Raw genomic sequence first — 18,621 nt, 5'->3', positions numbered from 1 at the left:
AAATAACCTTAACATGGCTTGTTAAAACTAGTTAACTGCTACACCCTACCAGATCCAATTCTTAGAATTTTAAGGCCATGCTTTAGCACTTCACTAAATACGGGTCTAAAGAAGTATAAATCACCTTAGATAGGAGTGCATTCTAGAATTAGAATTTTTTTAAACTTCTATAATGAAAAACTTATTACCTATGAAATAAAATGTTTTAATTTAAAAATTACAAAGGTGAATTATGAATAACAACCTTATCAACAAGTCAAAACTCTCAAAGCCAGAATCAAAAGATATTTAATGCAGATTATAATGTCTTGAGTATGCTTTTTTTAATATATGTAACACCAGAAAAATGAATTATTGGCACTCAATAAATTATCAGCACTTCCAATAATTTACCTTTTTTTCTTCCTTTTTTTACTGCTTTAAAAAATGCTGGGTTACCAGTATAGCATTTGAAGGTGGCTGAGTAAGTAGGGATAGGGATGAAGGTGAGTTCCACCAACACTACTCATACGAAGAACTAATTCCTGGGCAGGATATCTGGATGCCCATTAAACAGTACTGGTCTGAGCCGTTATTAATTAAAACAGCACAAGCATTTTCTTGGTTTTAAAACTCTACTTTACTCTGAAAATGTTGAATGAATCCCGCCTAACAACCAGGAAGAGAGACTACCAGTTTAAAAAAAAGTTATCTGAAACCACAACTGATCTCTTTATAAATAACTACCAGAATAAACTAGCAGAATTTAATTCTGAAATGATACTTTCTAAATTACTCGTGCAGCACAAAAAACAATGTTGTCATTTTACATCAGTTAAGACTTTAAAATTTTTAAAATAACAATGGCCATTTCTAAGGCATTAGGTGCAAGTAAAAAGAACTTAAAATGCTTTTTGCCCCATAGGTAATAATCAGTCTAGGGCACTAGGTTTATAATCTTAATGTACAAATCTTACCCACCTCTCTCCTTCCAACCTCACTCCCATTTCCCACCTGAGCCTTATGTTCAAAAACAAGCAAGTTTTTAAAATAGCCACCTGAAAAAAGTAAACTTCAAGCGAGTTTTATGGTATGATTCTACTTATTTTGAAAATTCATATACATTATACATAGTTAAATGCACAGGAAAATCTTTAAGTAGGTGAGAATGGGATAACTTTAGTCTTCTACTTTACACATATCTATATTGCAAGTATTACTTTTATAACTCCGATGCTCTGCCTTTTAATATTTTTCAAGTATTAAAATAACATTAAATATCCAAAGAAAGGACACTTACCATCAAACACTCTAAAATGTTGATAGTTAAATAACAACTAATTGAAATAGCCAATGTAATCTATCTGCACCTACTAAAAAAATTTATAAAATAACCTATCGTGCTCCCGTGCCCAAATTCCAACCTTTAAGAAATAGGTATTAGACCCCACTCCACAGTAGGCGCTGTGCTTGGCAATGGGCATACAATGATGGACAGGACATACACTATCCCAAATGCCTTCATTTCCAATCCATTCCAGTGCTTACTACTTCCAAAACATTCAACCTAACCCAACCAAAATCAGATGAAACATTCTTAAAATGATATGTCATAGCTGTGGCCATTTCAGTAGATTGAAAAACTTCTTTAGTAATTCACTTGCTAGGTTTCTATGGGAATTGCACAGTTTAGTACAGCATTATAGACACTTAAGAGAAGGAGCTCTGGAATCAAACCTGGGCTTGAGGTAAGACTGTATGATTTGCTACCTATGTTATTCCAGGGAAGCCTTCATTTCCTCATCTGTCAAATGGGAGTAGAATAATAACAGTAAATCCTCAGAATATTGCTGTGAGGATTAAAATTAAATGAGATCCTTTATGTAAAAAGGCTTAGTACTAAACATAATAAACACTCAGCAAATGTTAATTATTATTAATAATATAATAGATAACTTTAAAATACAAAAACTGTTCAAAACTTGCCAAATATTTAAAGTCTTATACCTATGCCATTTCTCTAAGAACAGATATGTATATTTGTGTGTTTGTATATTAACACATAAAAATATTTTTCAATATAAAAACCCATAATCGAAACTTTTCATTACTGTAACACACCAGTACATTTGTGATATTTTTATATATATGATATATACACACAAAGGCATCAGCGCACGTTGTCAAGAACTACACTGTAAATACATGTTAAGAACTTGTCTGTTGGCCATGGTGGGAGGGTGGGGGGATCTAGATCACCAATTATGATTCTAACTCATATATTTAAATTTTTTAAAATATTAACATTGTTAACACAATATAGAGAAATATCTTAAAATCCAGCCATCTATTAGTGATTAAAAACTCAATTTATATATATTGATACTTCTTTAGTCTATAAAGTACATTCATGAGTATTATCTCATCTAATCCTTTTAGCAACATAGTGAAGCAGGCTTTTACCATTATCCCCATTTTACTACAGTACTGGGAAAACTAAAGCCCAGCTAGGATGAATTTCTCAAATGCATAGCTAGTGACAGGACTGATCTTAAAGCCAGGTCCTCTGACACCATCACAACCATTTCATTTACATTGGTCTCAGACATTTCATTTAAAAAAAGACAGAAAACTGTGCTCAATAATTTAGGTGTGTCAGAGAACTCTACGGATAATTACGCATGGCTGCCCAGTTTTACTCTCCTTGTTTCCTCTCCTTATATCTAACTATAGTATTTCAGGAATCACACAAGTGTGCACACTATAAAATGTAGAACAGAATTCATCCAAACTTCCTGTACTGGCCAATTAATACCAGAGACCATTTTCTCCCTTACATTTAGCCCTTTGAATTTAACATCTTTGTAACCACTGATTAATTTCATTTTAATATTACATCTTGAAAAGACGAGTTAACATGAAGTAAATAAAACCATTCATAATGTGGAAGAATATCAGACCAGATACCATAAATTTATGACACAGCTAAAGAATCTATCTCATGTCTAGTATGCAGACATTAACAAGTTTCAGTTCACGTTTGTGAGGGAAAAAAGGTTAGTATTATTATAGTGGAATGGGTTGTTGTATAAACAAGTACTTAAATAATTACTACTAAAGGCAGAGTTTTCTTAAATAAACACAGCAGCCCTCAGTAATAACGTTTGAGGAACTCTGTTAGAATAGAAACTGGCGAAGCAGATAAGAAAGACACTTCCCTGATTCTACATACACTCAAACTAAGGCACACAAACCACAACTTATGCTTACATTTTTCAGTATTCCCAGGTGTCCCTTTCCCTTCTCAAAAAAGCTAAAAGCCATGCAGATAAAAATATCCTTGAACAATCTCAAGAGCCTAAAAGAAGTTAGTGTCCTAAAAGAGAAAAATAATATAAAGACTTACGATTTCTTTGAACCTAACATTTTAAGTACAACCCACGGACCTGAAACTACATTTTCTTTCTGGGGCTGCTGCTCACTGGCCTCCAATACATCAATCCTATAACACTGTGAACTGTGGTGACAGACTGGTTCATGCTTCTAAACACAACAGAATTTTTCCAAGGTTACATACACTGTGACACGAGGAACATTTTTGCAGCATCTTATTTTCATTAATCAACTAGTTTGGATGTTCTAACAATGCAAACATTATTAACCAAGAAATTTTCATTATCTTTTGAACTCTCCAAAGTCAACCAAAGACCATGGCACAGTGGCAAAGAGTACTGAATAGGCAGAGCTGAATCCTGGTGAAGATTCTGCTACTGGCTGGCTGTCTGACCTCAAGCATCTATCACTGAGGGAGAAACTGAGGTGCAAAGACATTTTAAGTACAGCAAAAAATTCTAGGGAATTGCCACATCATTACCATAGGCCAAAAATCTCAAGGCCTTGTTAGAACATCCTGGGTTTCTGATCAAGTCATAATGTAAAAAGAGAGTTAAAAATGTAAAGCATAATATTTTTTTTAAAACAACAATAACCACTACTACTATTACTATTGCCAAGTCTGTAAACATTTACTGAGCCTTCATTACGGGCCAGGAACTGTGCTAATCACGTTCACGGGTTTAACGTTTAATCCCCACAGCACTGACAGTCGTTAATAAAGTGAAAGTATTAGACCCTCAAAAGGACAGAAATTTTAAGTTTACAAATGAAAATATAAACAAATTATTAAAGAAACCTTCCCTTTTTCTCCACCTTCCAGCCTATACCTTTGAGTATTAAATTTACACTAAAATCACATGTATTTTCAGGAGTCTGTCTTCCATTTAAAGAATACTGAGATTCAAGATGTTGACAATCATTACAGAAGAATAAAAAACTCTGAGCTTAAATACTGGCACCAAAAATACCCTTCCGTCCAACTTTACTGAATAATTGTCCCCATTCAAAGAAAAGAGAACAGCATACATATCCGGCCCCACAATAACAGTCTTCTAATTCTAATGCCCACACTAGCAATCAGTTAATGCTGTAATTATAGGGACCTATAGCGTCACAGACAAAAAAAATTTACAATTGCGAAGTCAGGTTTTGACTCTATATACACACGTACTCTATTTTACATGTAAATCTTACAGTAACTGACTTAAAAAAACAGCAAACTCATCTAAGGTAAACTAATACACTAGGGTGTTTCTGAAGACTCACTTTAGAATATCAGCAGCGTAATAACCTTGATATTAGCAATCAAACTTTACTTAGCAGAAAGTTCTTAGAGGCTTGGGAAGCTGTGTATAAAATGGAGTAGACAGGAGAGAAGGGTTCCCTGTACTGTTTAAATCAACTACAGGTCCCAGCATGCAATGCTCTATTCTGGAGTTAGGCAAAAACCGCAAAGCATCTTGGGACTTGTAGTAAGTAAACCACTTCCCCCTATCACAGTAAGTTTCAAGAAACTGAACTATCTAGCACAATCTGACTAGATCTTACTATCAGGGCCTAGTCAAATCCAGATAAAATTTGGTGGTTCTCTGCCCTAGCACAGATTCTTTAGCATATACTGGAAAAAGTATCAATTAACATTTAGATCAACATTTTCACATTAGAAAAACCTTATACAGGATAAGCATATAAAAGAAATCCTTAAAAAGCAAAAAGATGTGTTACAATTTTTAAATTATATTTAAAGACACAATTTTTAAAACAATTTTTTAAAGTCTGATCAGTTTCAAAGCTTTCTATTCCCCACCCCCCAAAAAAGTTTTGTTTTACCAGCTTTTCTCGTAACACTCTTTCAAGTTATGTTTTGATGAATAATTTTTCTTGAAGGAAATTCTCATAAGAAAACATTTCCCGTACTTTAATACTGCCCATTAGGAAATGTATTCTTATAGCTATACACATACCACCATCACACACACACACAAGAGAAAAACGAATAATACTTAAGTTCCTCTTTTGTCAAGTCCTTACTCAATATTTACCCCCTCCACTCCTCACCCTTCATTTCACACACACGTGTGAAAAGAACACTCAGGGGAAAAAAATTCCATTTCTCTCATCCACTGACGTCTTCAAAAAAAAAAAAAAAAAATTTTTTTTTAAGCAATCAATAACATGTCCAAACCCAAGTAGACAACTTTGAGCTGTAATTTATGTATATAGTTTCTACACACACCCCTATATTCTACAAGACTGAAGGAGGAGGCTGGGAAAGAACTAAGTGCAATCTGCATCAGGAGGCCTAACACAGGTGGTGGGTTATTTTCAGGCAACAGCACCTTCACAAACATGCTGTGGAATACAGTCCAAGAAATTCCTAACAAGGAAAGGTAAGCTGGCACACAAATTTAACATAATCCAGCTAAAAATCACCTGCAACACAAGCTACTACATTTCACCATAAAAGTGACAGGCTACTATAGGATCTGAAGCTTCATCAATACAACATACTGTCCATAAGGCCAGAGATAGCAGTTGCCATGGTTACTATCACCCACTTTTATCAGGAAATTATTGTCATTAACTCTGAAGTTTTGGGTACTTATTTAAAATCTAAAAAAACAAAAGTTTAGGGTTCTGACTGTTAACTGAATAAAAGAATCAACTACTGTTTAATACCTAAGTATGCTGCTTTAGAGATGCACATGGTTAACAATACTTGGATCTGCAGCAGAAAAAAATCAATTCCTTTCTGCTGCTCCTTCTCCTCAAGTACTGACAGTTTGTATTCTCAATGCAGCCAAAACAATAAAACAAAACCCATCTTTCTGGCTTCTGTGTTTAAGTTACTTTTCTCCCCTAGGCCCACAAACAGAGCCAAAATAAAGCCTAGATCATCAACCTGTTAGGCCCCATCCCTTTCCTATTTCCAAATTACCGGTTCACTTTTTTGTCTACTTTAAAAAGCAGAAAAACATTTCCACAGATGATTCCAAAATATAGGAAAGAATAGTTTCCTTCAGCCGAGACCCGCTCACTATTTTGTATTTAGCAAGGGGGTGGGGGGTGTACAGTTTGCAGTGTATTGGAGGGAGAGAAGCAGAGAGGCATTCAAACTGCCAAACAAGTGTCCAGTGTAAGAAAGTTGCCTTAGAAAAGCCCAAAGGATGACTGAAACTCACATAATATTATCTCTAAAAGGGAAGAGTTCACCACCATCCCAGTTTAAGACTCAATTGGTAGACAAGCAATATAAAAGTTATTCTTAAAGGTCTATTTCAGCATTCTCACAAAAGATAACTGTTCAGAAATTCAGTACACAAATACGATGATATGAAAGCCTACAAAACAGTGTGGCCACATATACACACAAATATACAAAGAAGGAAACATATGCTATGTAAGAAATAATTATCTACAATACTTTTAATGCAGTGTTAATATATTACCTCTTTAAAAACAAAACAAAACACCACAAAGCAGCAAAAATACACACCTGGTAAACTTAAAGTGATCAAAACACACTGCTATGCTCCTAAAGAATACTTAGGGCCCACAAAAAAAGCCCATGTACAAAAGTTCTGAGAAGTCAACATAAATCATTAATATTTCCCATGACAAATTAATACGAAAATTCAAACAAGAAATCAGCTCTGAATATAGATATAAAGGAATTCTGTCAAAGGTCAGAGACCTAAAACTTTAATCCCTTCCTTTTCTCCCTTTCAATACTAATTAAATACAAAAGACTTTGGCATAAAATACTAAGGATACAAAATTTAAAAGCACATTAATATAACCTTAATGTCAGTATTTCCTCAATAAAAGCTTTAGTATTCACTGTCTGGAGGATAAAAACGTTAATATTACCCTGAGAGGTTTCATTTTTATCTAAACAGTTAAATGTTTTTCTCACCCTTCACCGAAGCAAGTTTCTACATTTCATTTCTAATTGAGGTTATTTCATAAAAAGCAGTCAATTCTAAAATTTAGGGTACTCTATCTTTTGATACGCTCGTAAACATAGGAACTCCCAATTATCTATATGTCATTTTACCTTAGTCCAAATAGGTGAGCAGAGTCTATTAAGAAGGCCAGAACTCAAAGTTCTGAGTTTTAAACTTCTGGGTTATTTTTACACAAAAAAATATTTCAGTGCACTCCTCTAGATTTGAGTAGTCATTTCCTCACGCATCCCTCTAAATTAGAAAAACAAAAATGATACACACACGTACCTAATACTAATGCATACAAATATGTCTTTTTCACTTTGAAACAAGTTTGAAAGGTTTAGTTAGTAAGAATTTTTCAGAATGTTAGCAGGATCAGTCAAAACAATCAAAATATTAACTGTGACATCTGTTACTCTGTGTGTTAATAAGAGTCTATAGAAGAATCCGGGAACTTAAATAATCACTAAAATCAACTACTATCACATCAATGGTGAAATGAACAAAAACTTTAACAGGGAATACACATTTCACAGGATCTACAAAAGGAAAAATGATCTTATTTTTGAATTAAGAGAAACTGCCTAGGCAGCATTTTTTAAACAAAGCTTCAAAACTGTAACAAAGAGCTTTTTGGTAACCACAGCGGTATTTAAAAAAAAAATTCATAAAGTGTTCTGGGTGCACTTTTAATGCACTCATTTCCCAAATGATATGGAGAAAGTTAGTATTTTAAAGACAGAAGCTTCTGTCCATGTATTAATTAGCCACCTATCTCAACAACTTAACATCTGCATGGTTTCTGACAATTTACAAAGCACTTTCACATGTATTATCTCATTTGATCTTATTGAGAAAAAAGTACAGTATTATTCCTAAAAAACAAACAAAATTCAAGGCAGATTCATCAAATTTTCTACACATTCCCAAGTTTTTAAACTTTGACATAAAACTTTACAAGCCGCCACAGTAGCATGATATTTCCAGTGATAAATCAATTCACCTAACACTAACAGACTTTCAAAGGACATGTGCTATAAATGCTACAAAAATACTTTCATCTTTATGCAGTTATTGTTAAGTGTTACTAAGGGACATATCAGCAATGACCCATACCCACAGACAGAACTTTACTTCTAGCTCAAGAATCTCAGTCTTTGGAGGCCAACTCAAATACATCAACCATACGTATTTATAACGCTGAGTGCCTAAGAATTTATCTATTAGGATCACTGTCCATAGATTGGAGGAAAAAAACACAAAAAGTCTAAAAATTTTTCCATACAATATCTCCCTTTCCAATAGTTCAAGTACTCTATATCCCACTTGTATTAACATTATAGGGATGACCATAAAGCCTAAAGTCCCAAGTCATACCAACTACTTTTGTTTATAGCCATCCATTGCACATAATTTTTAAAAATGTGTTCAGCACCCCACTCACCAATATGAGAATAACCCCTCTTCAAACTAAAATAATTCTAACAGCACTCTGTACCTCAGGGCAGCATCCTTAAGCTATCCACAATAAGCAATCTACTTTGTGTAATATTGTAAGCAGGTAAAAAGCAGTCAAAAATTTGTTTCAAATGGCAAATGGAACTTTTCAATGGACTTACTCAAAATCTTTCTGGAACTTTAAGGTGTTAATCCTGTTGCTTAGTTGATGCTAAGTAGAGCTGTAATAAGTAGCAAGACCCTCAAAATTCATAGATTTCCTTTATCTTGCTGCAGCACCTCCTGCTGGATAGCATTTAGAGTTCTTCATGTAAGCAGAAGAAGAGTATTTCTGACGCAGCTCTTTCCAGATGACTGAATGGGAAAAAGGATGGACCCTTCACAGCTAAAAGAAATAGGGCCCCATCCATCACTTATACCTCTTAAAAGTAAAATCTGGCATAGGCAGGAGTCTTAATTTATTACTTTTCCAGTTCCATAAAGACCCGCCAGAGTTCAAAGTGCAACATGTTTAAATAAAGCTTCCAAAATTAGCTAAAAACTATGTTAAAAAGCCTTCAGAAGCACTCAAGGAAAAGACTATTAAGACCATCCAAGCAATGCCAGTCATATTGCAAATACTATTATGTTAAGACAAGCAAAAGTATGACATAAAGAAAAACACCTGGAATATTTTTAACATGTTAGCCAAAAGTTTGTGTTTTGCGAATTTTCTGCACTACTACTATGCTCTTCATTTAAGGACAGTTGTATATCTACAGAAGTTTTAAGTGCAGAAATTTTTTTCATAAACATGAGCATAACTGCACACAAAAATTTCCTCTTTGCCATCAAAAGATGTGTCCTGAGATTTTAAAGTGCATTCTTCAGACATTTTAAATGGCCCTTAATAAGCCAGTTTTGAGCTCACGATGTAGATTCCATATACAGAGACAGAAAAAAGAATAGAAAAGAACTTACCAAAATCAAAATGAATAATAGTATTTCCAGTAAAAATGTAGTAACAGTTTCCTACAACGCTGTGAAACCAAGTAAATTGTGAAACTTAAAAAAAAGGGGAGGGGGAGGGGGAGAGAGCTAGTCTTCAAAAACGAAAAGAAAATCTGACCTATTTATTTCCACTGCCCAAACTTGAGTGAACATCAGATGTAAACAAACAACATAAACACTGAAAAGTACACTCAGATGTCATAGCCCCAGTTTCAGTCCCCTTATCAGGCCCTCAATGAAGCTACAGATGTTGGTGAGTAACCTCTCTAAAAGGAGATATTCAAGCTCTGTGCCCTAAAGAACCCCTAAAAAGTGTGCCTATGAAAAGGTTTCCTAGAGTGCATAACTGCTTTAAAAAAAAAATTTCGTCAGCCCAAATTAATCTGTTTCTAATATTCAGCTATCAATTATTAATATATAAATGTTCTTCCTTCTCTAACGTCCTCACCTCAAGCATCTACATTCCTGACACCTACTATTAACAAAAATGCACAGCTCGCACCCCAGTTATGGGGCAAATCTTTGCAATCCAAAACACAGTCACAAAGTTCACTGTCAAGGCCAGTGCTGAGGCCCGCATACGCCCGGACCTTAACTCACATTTGAAATTCTAGAAAGCCATACTTGCAGAGACATCATTTAAAAACAACACAATGTGGACGTGAAAAGTAAGATCCTCTACTTCAAGACCTAAACAAAGAATATTTCAACATATGACCGGAATATGATGACACCAGATTCACCAATAAAAACAAAACTGCCTACCATTAGCAGCCGTACCCCTCATCTCAACAACTCAACTACTTAGAAATCACTCTCAGCACATCTGCACCCCACAACCGGCGTGTGGCCTTCTGCGGGGGTGCAAGTCACAAAGTTGAAAGGAGACATTCTTCCCCCGGTGCCCAATCTCGACATCAACCCCTCCCCTGCCAGGGCCACCTTGCTGCTACCCACCATCGCGAACGTGGTCAGGGGAAAAAAAGAAATCCTAACAGCACCGCTCAGCAGAATAAAGAGACCAAAGAGAGGATGACGAGAAGTGTTGGGAACTGCGTGCACGACGGGGCTGGACCAAACGGAAAGAGTCCCACTCCGCGCGCCCCTCCCCCCGGCGGGGGCGCGGGCGGGGGAGGGGCGGCTGCGGCCCCTCTTGGAGCGGCCTGGCGGCCCCGGCCAGCGCAGGGTCCCGGGGGCGCCCCGCGGCCGCGGGATGCGGGGGCGAGTGCGGGAGGACCGGCCCCGGGGTGAGGGGTGCTGGCACACTCTCCGGAATAACAAGTTGCAGAAGAAGAAGAATAAGCGGAATTTCCCCAACGCTGCTCCGGCCACCCAAGACAAATGCACCAACACACACATACATACACACACACACACACACACACACACACTCGGGCCCGGCAGCGGCAGCAGCCGCAGCTTTTTTTTTTTTTAAACCAGATCCCTCAGTCACCAAACAAGATGGTTTTCAAAAAAAAAAAAAATTAAATAAATAACCATAATAAAAACTTCCCCCCGACATCATCCTGGGGGGAGGGGGTAGTGAAAGAGCCCCGGCGACCACCCCTGGGCGGAGGGAGAGCCCAAGGGGGCGGACGAGGCTCCGCGCCCCCCGCCCACGCCGGCGGCCCCCTCCCCGGCCCCCCGCCGGGACAATGTGACGCCCCCTCCCCGCCACCCCCGGTGCGCCGCCTCTGTCACCCGCTCCGGCCCAGCACTCAGCGCCCAGGCTCCCGAAGCTGCTCATAAACTTACTTCCAATTTATCCTGGGGAGGGGTGGAGGGCAGAGGGGAGAAAGGGGGAGACAAGGTTTTTCCATTGTCTTTTTTTTATGGGGGGAGGAATAGGAAGGGCACGCAGGGGGGCGCCCCGAAGGGGAAGTTATTGCTCAAATCTCAAGTTGACTGAGGGGGTCCTGCCGAGAACACCCCCCTTTCCCTCCTCCCTCCCACACACCCCTCCCCTCCCCCTCCCTCCCCCCAAAACAAACTCCAAGCAAGCAGACCCTGTACCTCCCAGAGACAAACACCAGAGACAAGACAGAGAGAGAGAGACAGAGAGAGAGAGAGACAGAAAGAGAGAGAGAGAGAGAGAGAGAGAGAGAGAGAGAGAGAGAGAGAGGAGGGAGGGGGGAGGGGGAAGGGGAAGGGGGGAGGGAGGGGAAATAGAGCTACTCCAGAAAAAAAAAGAGAGTGAGGAGAAGAGAGAATGGAAAAGCTGGGATACTGCACCCTCCTGCTGCTGGCTGGCTGTCCCCCCTGGCAGCTGGAGGCAGGAACTCTGAGCAGGAGAAGCAGGAGGAGGAGGAGGAGGGAACTCTTCTTCATGGGGAGGGAGGGAAGAAGCTGGAGCTGCTGCTGCTGCTTCTGCTGCTGCTCTGGGCCTCTCGCACTTTTTAGATATTAGTGTGTTAAGATGGTAGGTTGTTCCCTTCTCCCTCCTCCTCCTCCTCCTCCTCCTCTCCTCTTCTCCCCCTCTCTCTCTCACTCACTCTCTCTCTCTCTCCCTCTCTCTCTGGGCTGTTTCTTTCCTCCTCTTCCCCAGGCAAGGGGGGGGTGGGGAGGAGGGGGTGGGGGGAGGAACTGGATCCTCCTCCTCCTCCAGGAGAGACACACAGGCCCCGGGCCGGAATGTGGGGGGAAAATCAGAGCAGCAGGAGAGAAACTGTGGGAGACAAACAAGCCCAACTCTTCATCCTCCTCCTCCTCCTCTCAGCAGCAGCAGCGAGCACCACCAGCCCATTCACCACCCGGCCCCGGGCCGCAGCACCTCCGCCGCCTCAGCCCGGGGATCCCTCCGCCCAGGCCCAGACACACTCGCCCGCGCGGGAGCCCGCCGCGCGGCCCCGCCGGCCCGCCGCCGCCGTGCGCGCCCCCGCCGCTCCCGAGAGCCGGGCGAGAGGGACTGGGGCTGGGAAAGCGGGGACGAGGGCGGGGGGAGAGGAGGCGCCGGGGTAGAGGGGAACGGCGGGGAGGGAGGGGGCCGCCGGGCGGAGTTGTACGGCGGCCGGCCCAGGCCCCCGCGCCTCCTCCCATGGCTTCACGGGGCGCGCGGTCCCCCCCAGGGGCGACGGGGCGGCGGCGGGAGGGGCGGTGGGGGCCCGCGGCGGCGCTCGGGCGGGCGGACTACTTGACGTGTCGGTGCGGCGAATTTATTTCACTTTGCCTAAGGAACGGGGTGTGCTGCGGTCCCCATTGCCTAGGGAAAAAACCCGGATGTAAAGTGAGTGAAACTAAACTAGAGTGAAGTAGGGCAGCAGCAGCCAAACTCCAGTGCAGCGGCGGCGGCGGTGATGGGGCTGAACAAGGAGCGGCGGCGGCCAAACTCCGGGGCCGCCGCAATGATGGGCCCCGTGCAGCGCTGCAGCTCGGCACCCGTGTAGCTGCAGCCGAGGCGAGGCCGGAGCCCGCTGCGGCCCCCCCAACTCAGCGGCCCGAGCCCAACTCCCCCTCCCGTCGCAGGAGCTGCACAGGGGCTCCGGAGCGGCCCCAACTCCCTCCAGTGCAACAGCAGTTGGAAGGGGGGAAATAAAGCCGCGAGGGCAGGGACGGAGAGAAGCGATGGGGAAGCACTGCAATGGGAGAGCGTGGTCCAGGCAACAGGAGAAAGATGCAACCTCAAGTCGAATGCAACATGCAATCCCCGGCCGCCGCTCGCCCGCTCCCTCCCCTCGCCACCCCGCCCCCTTTCCAAATAACTACCCTTGAACCACTTTATTAGCCGTACTTAGTCCCACACTCGCTTCGGGGAGGGGCGGGGGACGGGATCCTTCGCTCACCTTTATTTATTGCTGCTTTCTCCCCCCTCTCCATGTTTTTTATTCCTAAGTTCTTTTGTTCTAAGGGGGATGATGGCATTTACTTTTCTGCTTTGTGTAGCAGGGCAGTCGCTGGGAATCAGCCACGTATAATCCGGCGGTTTGTCATATTTTATTAGTGAAAGTATTTTATGCCTATTCTACCTCCAAGGACTGTAACATGGAGAACTGCAGGGAGGAAAAAAACATCAGAAGAATTCTTGTTTTGAGAGATTTCTTGGCGGGGCGGGGAGGGCTTTTTATTTATTTATTTATTTTTCCCCCTGCAGGGGGGTTATTTAGATTTTCAAATCGATAGTTTTCAACTTAGAGCTGAATGTTTTTGTATGGAAATACTACTAGATTCTAAAACAACCCCCAACCACAATAAAGAAAAAAAAAGTCCAAAATCTTAGATTAAAAAAAAAATCCCTGCTGGACAGTGATATTATCTGTTCTGTGTAGCACGCTGGACTTAACGTACTGTTGGCCTCCGAATGTTAAATAACAATAAGCCCGAACCTCAACTGAATACAAATGGGGGGTGGGGGTGGTTTTGTTTTTAAGGCTCAGCACTTTTGTAGCATCTGCCACTACGCATTTTCCAGGCATCGATTAGCCATGCAACTCCCATAGACATGAAGTCCAGTTTTTGCAGATAAAGAGCAACAGTGGTGAGATGATCTGCCCAAAGTCAAAGTGAGTCAATGACAGAACCAGAAATAGCCTTGGGCTCTATTTGTTACTAGTCACATCTTTTCCATTAAATACTAATTCCTCCAAGAAATAAACAGATTTAAAAATAAATAGACGTTCTTTACCTTGTTATGTATTTCCACCAGAGGTGCTTTGAGATCCTTGGACATGCAGGCATCTTCTTACTTCTGCCACCTGCAAAATTAAGTTTCGTTTCTCAAGAGAAAGCAATGTTTTAAAATTTTGATTTCTTAAAGCTAAAAACTAAATAAAAGTACGGGCTTTATTTTATATGTGTAGGCCATTTAGTACCCTGAGCTTTACATTTAAAAAAATTTCACAGCAGAGAAAGTGTGTAAGAGTTTGAGATCGAAAATGAAAATCCCTATAAATGATTCAAGAAGCCTGGTTGAAAAAAAAAAAAGAAGAAGAAGAAGCCTGGATGGATGAACTCATAATGTTGTGAAACTAAACCCATAACACAGTATGAATAAAGGAAGGACTGCTCAGGTAGTAAGACGCAGCTTTACAATCTAGAGATAACTCTAGTGTATCTAAAAGATGAGTGAAGGCGGAGGCCTTTCAAGCAGGACCCACTAGGCACTGGACCATAATCTAATGGTGTCATTTCAAATCAGCCCAGGTTGTCAAAATTTTTTCAGAGCAAGACTACTTTAGTGTTCTTGCTGGGGAAAAAAAAAAAAGAAAAGAAAAAAATAACTTTAAAATGTTTCAAAATTTCATAGAAAAAATTCAGAAACTCAAATTGTGTCTGAATATGTAAATGCTATAGAACAGGAGTCAGCAAACTTTTTTCTGTAGAAACGTGGATAGGAAATATCTAGACTTTGCAGACCATACAGTCTCTCTCACAACTTCTCAACTCTATGCGGTAGTAACACAGAAGCAGCCATAGAAAATATATAAACAGATGAGCCTGGCTGTGTTCTAATAAAGCCTTTATTTATGGGCCCTGACATTTGAATTCTATGTACTTTTCATGTGTCAGAAAATATTCCTCTTTTTTCACCCATTAAAAGAAATGTTAAAACATTCTTAGCTCGTGGGCCTCAAAAAACCAGGGGGTAGGCAGGATTGGGCCCATGGGCTGTCGTTTATCAACCCAACTTTTGACGATGAAAGCCCCTGAACTTCTTGTACGAGAAGGTGCTTGGTTACTAAGATGTTTGAATAGCAGTCAGAAATCAGTGTCATGCAAACTCATGTTTTAGATATTTACACGTAATTAAAATAGTATAACCAAATAATTGTCTAATACTCATATAACTATCAAACTCTATGAAAAAGAATTCTCTAGCTTGTGGTTCATTGTTGGACCACGTTTGCATTTACATACCCTTCCTCACTCTAAGATGGTGAAGAGCAGTGGAACCAAGTAGCCGTGGATTCCAACACCCAAGAAGTATCACTCCTTCTCAGCTAAGGCACTTTAGGCAAATTACTTAACCTTTCAGAGCCTTAGTTTTCCTATCTTGTAAAATGTAGCTATTAATACCTACTTTGTAGGGCTGTTGAGAAAATTGAATGAAATAATTCACGGAAGGTACTTAGCACAGTGTCTGGCACACGGAACCACATAACATATCTTTTCCTGTGCCTTCAAATTCATTTTCTGAGTTAATGTAACTAGAGAAGGTGAACACGTCAAGTCCCAATACCTGGTCAGTGCAGATGTGGCATATGGCGTCCAAGGAGTCTCGGGGTGACTTAAGGTTGTGATATATTTCTGTGGGTCTTTCTCAAGCTCATAGTGTGCCTGACGTGGGGCACTCACTAGACACTTACTAGCTGTGTGGCCTTAGACAAACATTTAGGCCTCCTGAACCCTGGTGTTTCTCATACATAAAATACATATAATACTCTGTAGGATTTTTGAAAAGGCTAACTGGCATAAATGCTAAAGAAAAAAGATAACAGTATAAGTTAGTGAAGATCCCAGAAATAAGCTGAGAATTCAAAGTTCACCATCAGAATCTCCTTTGAAGTAAACTGTTCAACTTTCAGACGTGAATGACGTAATAATAATAGCAAGTGCACAATGACTTAGAGTTTGTTCTCCGACCACCTAGTTACCCTCCAGAAACCATTTAGTAGTCATCAAAACCTTGTTGAGCAAAGTTGTAAATCTCAAATTTTATTAAATATTGGAGTACAGTTTTTAATTTTTATATAAGCAGTCAAACCTGTCAGTGTTTTCCTATATATTCCTCCCTTCTGTCCCATGCTTCAAGAGGTCATCCAAAGTCCAAGATTAGGGCTTCCCTGGTGGCGCAGTGGTTGAGAGTCCGCCTGTTGATGCAGCGGACACGGATTCGTGCCCTGGTCCGGAAAGATCCCACATGCCGCGGAGCGGCTGGGCCCGTGAGCCATGGCCACTGAGCCTGTGCGTCCGGAGCCTGTGCTCCGCAACGGGAGAGGCCACAACAGTGAGAGGCCCGTGTACCGCAAAAAAAAAAAAAAAAAAACAAAGTCCAAGATTAGAAAAATACCTACAATTTTCTTCTTGTATTTTTATGGTTTCTATTTTTTACATTTACTGTGTGTGTGTGTAGGTTAGGAGGTAGGAATCTAAATAACTTTTGTTGGACAGAAAATATTCAATTAATATAGGGATTCTATTAGAGAATGTAAAATGTCATTCAAAATAACAAAACAGCTATCTCCCTATAAGGACTATCAGTCTAATGCAGAGATACTGTAAATATAGGAGAAATATAACAGAGGCATTATATATTGTAGTATCATAGGGAAGCATTATATATTAGAGAATAAAGAAGTTTCTTCTGCATTTTCTTATTTTATAGTTTTGTAGTAACATAGTACATGCCATACCCTAGATATTAAGGTTTTGGTACCTGTATTTGCATATGATTGTCTCTGATATTCTGGAATTTGACAGTATTTCAAACAACATAATGACCCGGCCCCCCAAACAACTACTGGAACAGCTTTCTCATCCAGTCCCCCCCACCCGCCACCTGTCCTTCACACTGTCCTTTTTTCTACTCCAGGCTGAAAACTAGCCCCATTGTCTCTTAAAAGGTCACTCTAAAGAAGATTTGAACACTGTCTGAAAACCTGAGGGTCCTGCCTCTTCACTGAGGCAGGGAGGTAACTACTGGAGTTCTTTTTCCAATTCTTACTGGGCTGGAATAAATGAAAACCTGGCTTGTACCAACAAAATACTTAAATAAGGAGAGGAGACATATCAGTGTGATTTTTAAAGAATTATGACAGAAAATCCCCAGTGACTAGCAGAAGTTGAATGTATGTTCTTTCTCCCCTCTGTCTCAATGGTTTCTGATCTTTTAAAAATCTCTTTAACTGTCTTGTGTGTGCTTTTGTGGTAAGCTGAAATCATCATTGGAAATGGGTCAGATATAACTGGTAACTAAATAAATACTGGTGGATAAGCAGTCAACCCTCTCGAGAGTATTCTTTTTTATTTATTTATTTTATTTTGGGCTGCGTTGGGTCTTATTTGTGGCACTCAGGCTTCTCGTTTCAGCGCGAGGGCTTCTCTCTCATTATGGTGCGTGGGCCCAGCAGTGGCTGCACACCAGCTCCAGAGCGTGTGGGCTCTGTAGTTGCGGCACGCAGGCTCCCTAATTGCGGCTCACGGGCTTAGCTGCCCCGCGGCATGTGGGACCTTAGTTCACCAACCAGGGATCAAACCCACGTCCCCTGCATTGGAAGGCGGATTCTTAACCACCGGACCACCAGGGAAGTCCCTCGAGAGTACTTTTCAATTTCCCTACTTTGTCATAATCACCAAGGTCAATTTAATCCTAAGCGACTTCAGGTGTATGTGTTTAGTAGCACTGACTAGACCAGGGCTCTTCAACGTCGCGCTATTGATATCTGGGGCCAGATAAGTTTTTGTCGTGGGGGCTTTGTAGGATATTTAGCAGTGTCCCTGGTCTCTACCCACTAGATGCCAGTAGCACCCTCCCCTCACGGTTGTGACAACCAAAAATATCTCCAGACATTGCCACAAGTCCCTTAGGTGTGTATGGGGTAGGGAGGAGGGTAAAATTGCACCAGGTGGGGGATGGGAAGGTAGGGGCTGGGGGATTTCAGGTGGTCAGGGTTGATCACCACTAAACAGATAGACAGATAAACGGATAGATGTAGGTGTGTATTTGCATATGTGTGACTCTGCCCTCCACATGTGTGACTCTGCAGATCCCAATTCCTTTTCCAAAAAGTAACGGAGGTGGATCAGGGGGCCTAGGCCGGATCTGTTGGTAAAAACTAAAATGGTTTCAATTAGAGCTGTAGAAATGTCTGCCCTAAAGCTGCTGAGCTGCTAAAAGTATCACAGGGAGATCCTC

The 18,621-nt window shown here is 40.8% G+C and overlaps 1 protein-coding gene across 19 annotated transcripts in view; it reads right to left on the bottom strand.

Annotated features, from left to right (window-relative positions):
- Positions 1 to 12,533, bottom strand: part of PHF21A (PHD finger protein 21A) — a 194,409-nt gene extending 181,876 nt beyond the window's left edge. For 6 of the 19 annotated variants that reach the window (XM_089914883.1, XM_089914882.1, XM_089914890.1 and 3 more), the window contains exon 1: positions 12,006 to 12,532. The gene's annotated coding sequence lies outside the window, so the exon portion shown is untranslated. The other 13 variants (XM_022592150.3, XM_089914885.1, XM_022592155.3 and 10 more) reach the window with 8 other exon arrangements.
- Between the last annotated feature and the right edge of the window lie 6,088 nt (positions 12,534 to 18,621).

The sequence above is a fragment of the Delphinapterus leucas genome, chromosome 7 (genome assembly GCF_059928025.1).
Source record: "Delphinapterus leucas isolate spDelLeu-1000000601 "Yukka" chromosome 7, BTC_Dleu_Yukka2, whole genome shotgun sequence".
NCBI lineage: Eukaryota > Metazoa > Chordata > Mammalia > Artiodactyla > Monodontidae > Delphinapterus > Delphinapterus leucas.
The sequence above is the reverse complement of the archived record's forward strand: the minus strand, read 5'-3'. Positions and strand labels throughout refer to the sequence as shown.